At 47.4% G+C, this 5,000-nt stretch overlaps 1 protein-coding gene across 1 annotated transcript in view; it reads right to left on the bottom strand.

The window, feature by feature from the left end:
* The window catches only part of LOC143279651 (uncharacterized), a 124,204-nt gene extending 119,841 nt beyond the window's left edge, over positions 1-4,363 (bottom strand). The window contains exon 1 of the mRNA XM_076583681.1: positions 4,105-4,363. The gene's annotated coding sequence lies outside the window, so the exon portion shown is untranslated. The remainder of the gene's footprint in view (positions 1-4,104) is intronic.
* Positions 4,364-5,000: the final 637 nt, after the last annotated feature.

The following is a 5,000-nucleotide window of genomic DNA, read 5'->3' as shown; positions in this document are numbered from 1 at the left end:
AACGGAAATGTTGGAGAGGGACTTTTCTTTGACGTTGCCATTATCATTTTTTTTTTATCATTATTATTATTATTATTATTATCGTTTCTTCTTTTCGTTCCATGAATCCCGCATTTTCATCAGTAGTTTTTTCGCTGTTGGCCTGTCTCTCTGTCATCGTTCCACTATATTCTTGTTTTCCTGATTTCATTATTTGTTCCTCTCTCTCTCTCTCTCTCTCTCACTCTCTCCCCCCAGCCCCCTATCCGCCTTTCAGGAATCCTCCTCCTCCCCCTCCTTCTCCCGCCCCAACGCCAGTCAACCAAACCCGCACTCAGGTAGAAGCAACAAAGCCACCTCTCTGACGTCACAAAGAAAGAACACTCAGGTAGAAGCAACAAAGCCACCTCTCTGACGTCACAAAGAAAGAACACTCAGGTAGAAGCAACAAAGCCACCTCTCTGACGTCACAAAGAAAGAACACTCAGGTAGAAGCAACAAAGCCACCTCTCTGACGTCACAAAGAAAGAACACTCAGGTAGAAGCAACAAAGCCACCTCTCTGACGTCACAAAGAAAGAACACTCAGGTAGAAGCAACAAAGCCACCTCTCTGACGTCACAAAGAAAGAACACTCAGGTAGAAGCAACAAAGCCACCTCTCTGACGTCACAAAGAAAGAACACTCAGGTAGAAGCAACAAAGCCACCTCTCTGACGTCACAAAGAAAGAACACTCAGGTAGAAGCAACAAAGCCACCTCTCTGACGTCACAAAGAAAGAACACTCAGGTAGAAGCAACAAAGCCACCTCTCTGACGTCACAAAGAAAGAACACTCAGGTAGAAGCAACAAAGCCACCTCTCTGACGTCACAAAGAAAGAACACTCAGGTAGAAGCAACAAAGCCACCTCTCTGACGTCACAAAGAAAGAACACTCAGGTAGAAGCAACAAAGCCACCTCTCTGACGTCACAAAGAAAGAACACTCAGGTAGAAGCAACAAAGCCACCTCTCTGACGTCACAAAGAAAGAACAGTTCGATGCAATGAATATGGACAGAATTATTAGATCCGCATTAAACTTGTACTTAGTGTTTCTGATATTGCTCTACATAAAATCCAATCATGCAGAAAGGGACTGTGTCCTTTGTGTCGGTCTGCTCGATGAGATAAACTGCAGTTGTGTTTTGATGTCCACCAGTTCCAGCAGATTTGGGGCAACATGCATTCCTCCAGACATTGCCATCGACCATCAGTTATCAGGCCTGCCTTGCTTTTGACATTAACAGAAAAGAAAACATAAATCGAAATCTAGCACTGTATTTGTGGAATTCCTTCAAAAGAATGTGTACGTTATCACAGCACGCCAGCATGGTGTTGAAATATGTGTGTGTGTGTGTGGCCCCCTGACAGGTGTGAATGTCGCGTAATGTTTCATGTAAATTAGCCCCCTTTAAATGGGGTCTTGGCCTTTTCTTGAATAAATCATCGTTTGTCGTTATCGTTATCGTTGACTCTGCCACCTCTTTCCCTCTCTCTGCACTCCCCTCCCTCCCCCCTCTCCCCCCATCCACATCCACCTTTTAGAACATCCTCCACCTCCTCCTTCACCTCCTCCTCCTCCTCCACCTCCTCCTCCATCTCCTCCTCCTCCTCCACCTCCTCCTCCACACCTCCTCCTCCTCCTACACCACCTCCTCCTAACCTTCTCCTCCTCCTACACCTCCTCCTCCTCCTCCACCTCCTCCTCCATCTCCTCCTCCTCCTCCACCTCCTCCTCCTAACCTTCTCCTCCTCCTCCACCTCCTCCTCCTAACCTTCTCCTCCTCCTACACCTCCTCCTCCTCCTACACCTCCTCCTCCTAACCTTCTCCTCCTCCTACACCTCCTCCTTCTCCTACACCTCCTCCTCCTCCTCCTTCTACACCTCCTCCTCCTACACCTCCTCCTTCTACACCTCCTCCTCCTCCACCTCTTTATTCCACACCAGCGCCAGGCAGCCGAACAAGCAGCAGGGTCAGAACAACAAGCCATCTCTCTGGCGTTCCAGCAAAGAAAGAAGAGCCCGGCATTGCCAGTGCTGCATTATTCACAGGCTTTCCAGCCAGCACTGCAGGGCACCGCCCCCTGGCCCCACCAGCCGCACACAGTGAATCAACGACCGGCTTACTTTGAGACGGTGACTGCACTAACACTGGGGGGTAGACGGGGGTTCGGGTCCTGGTTTTGTCAGCAAAGCTCAACCGAGGTCAATAACCGTTTCATGATAATAACGGTGATAATGATGATAACAATGATGATGATGATGATGATGACGGTGATGATGATGATGATGATAATAATAATAATGATGATGATTATGATGATGATGATGATGATAATGACGAGGAGGAGAAGAAGAAGAAGAAGAAGGAGGAGGAGGAGGAGGAGGAGAAGGAGAAGAAGAAGATGATGATGATGATGACTGATGATGAAGAAGAAAAAGAAGAAGATGATGATGATGATGACTGATGATGAAGAAGAAAAAGAAGATGATGATGATGACTGATGATGATGAACAAGAAGAAGAAGAAGACAGGTTGACGCTCTTACCTCCCAGCTAGGGAGCTCAGGGCGTTTATTACAGAAAGCTCCTGGGCAACCACGAGATCAAATTCACAACCGTAAAGATCCTGTGATGTCCATGTCGGAGTTCGTTGGCTTACTCAGCAAGAGTTGGCATGCACCAACTGCGACAAAAATCATCAGCAAATTGACGTTGCTCGTCCAACAGACAGAACAGTGGGTGGTGCCGGTCAGAGGCGGGAGAAGCTGCTGGCAAAGTGGGCCAGATGATGGGGATATGAATCAATAGGAATTCTCACCGCCTCAGGGATTCCCGACTCATCATTTGCAGACACACCGATACACATGACCTTATGTAGTACGGTACTTCGCTAACACCCATTTTCTTCTGCCTGCTTCACATTCTATATGGTACAATAATGCAGTCTGTAGAAATATTGTACAGGGAATCCAGATCTGTTGGCAGATATCACCCCTGCGTGACGGGAGGAAATAAATCTTTGGGAATCATAATAGGATTCTCTCTCTCTCTCTCTCTCTCTCTCTCTCTCTCTATCTAAGCCACTCACATACAATCACACACACACACACACACACACACACACACACACACACACACACTCACTCACTCACTCACTCACACTCATACCCGATTTGTTTTATTTTACACGCACACCGTAACTTAAATGTCGTTGTATGAATTAGGAATTTGATATTTTTAGCAGCAGCATCACAACCACCACCACCACCACCACCACCACCACCATCATCATCACCACCACCACCACCACCACCACCACCATCATCATCATCACCACCACCACCACCACCATCATCATCATCAGCAGCAGCAGCAGCACCACCACCACCACCACCATCATCACCACCCCCACCATCATCATCACCACCACCACCACCACCACCACCACCATCATCATCAGCAGCAGCAGCAGCAGCACCACCACCACCACCATCATCACCACCCCCACCACCATCATCATCATCATCATAAACATCATCATCACCACCACCACCATCATTATCATCATCATCATCATCGTCATCATCACCATCATCATAAACATCATCATTATCGTCATCATCATTCGAGAGAAAGATCCCCCGCGCCGTCTTACGAAGTATAAGTACAGAAATAATGTAGAAATTTGGATGTGTTTTTTTTCCTTCAAATTTCAAATGAAAGGTTCGATTGGATGCTGCAAATAAAACAACGACGATCATCATCATGACAAACAAATGCGTGTGTGTGAAAGTGTGTGTATGTGGTATGTGGTATGTGTGGTGTGTGTGTGTGTGTGTGTGTGTGTGTGTGTGTGTGTGTGCGTGCGTGCTTGCGTGCGTGCGTCCGTGCGTGCGTGCGTGTGTGTGCGTGCGTGCGTACGTGCGTGCGTCCGTGCGTGCGTGTGTGTGTGTGTGCGTGCATGTGTGTTAATGTGTACGGTCCCCAAATCAAGCTTCAGAGAGCATCTCGCGAAACGTACACAACTGAACGAAAACAGTCGGGAGGGAAAACACCAACAACAAAACAACAGAAAACCTTACCAGTTCACTGCACACAGCAGTTTCCCTCCAGAGGACTATCCTTGATTCCTGACCACAGACACAACTGACCTGGACATGAGGTCCTCCGGACAAATCTAGACACCTGTGCACAATATCAAGTCATTACGGTTCTGCCGTTTTCGTCAAAACACAAACCACCACCCTCAGCTTAATCAGTCTGTTCACACCAGCGGGTTGCTTGCAAGACTGCTCGGTTGCAAGCAACCTCTCAGTTCTATAACATCAGATTCTTCAATCACCTGTTTAGTTCCCGTCTCAAAAGACATTGACGAATGGGGATCAGGGCCGCAGTTTAATTCTTTTTTCTTTCTTTGTTGTTTGTTCCCTTTTCCGTTACAGCCACTTCAGTTCCTTTGTATTTTCGTCCCTGCACATTCTGAACACATTCGTATTTTCAGATACACGGGACAGGCAGGCCTATTCTCCAAAATGATTCGCCATCATCACAACTTGGGGTTTTCTCAGCACCGAACAATCTGCCCGCACGGTCAGGAAGGCCACGACTGGAATGAACACAGCTGCTTTTTCTTTCGCACGTGCGTCACGTCACGAGGAGGTCCATGGTTACCGGTGTCATGGCAATGAGGAGCCTTTTCTAGATTTGACCCGATTTTTTCCCCAAGAAATGTTTTTTGGTTCGAATGTCTTTTTTTGCGCCAGGTTAATTGTGTGTATGTGTGTGAGTGTGAGTGAGTGAGTGAGTGAGTGAGTGTGTGTGTGTGTGTGTGTGTGTGTGTGTGTGTGTGTGTGTGTGTGTGTGTGTGTGTGTGTGTGTGATTTGTGTGTGTACGCGCATGCGCGTGTGTGTGGTTGTATGTGTGTCACAAAAATGTGTGTGTGTGTGTGTGTGTGTGTGTATGTGTGTGTGCGTGCGT

Source organism: Babylonia areolata, chromosome 3, assembly GCF_041734735.1.
Source record: "Babylonia areolata isolate BAREFJ2019XMU chromosome 3, ASM4173473v1, whole genome shotgun sequence".
Taxonomy (NCBI): Eukaryota; Metazoa; Mollusca; class Gastropoda; order Neogastropoda; family Buccinidae; genus Babylonia; species Babylonia areolata.
This window is presented reverse-complemented; position numbering and strand designations above follow the sequence as displayed.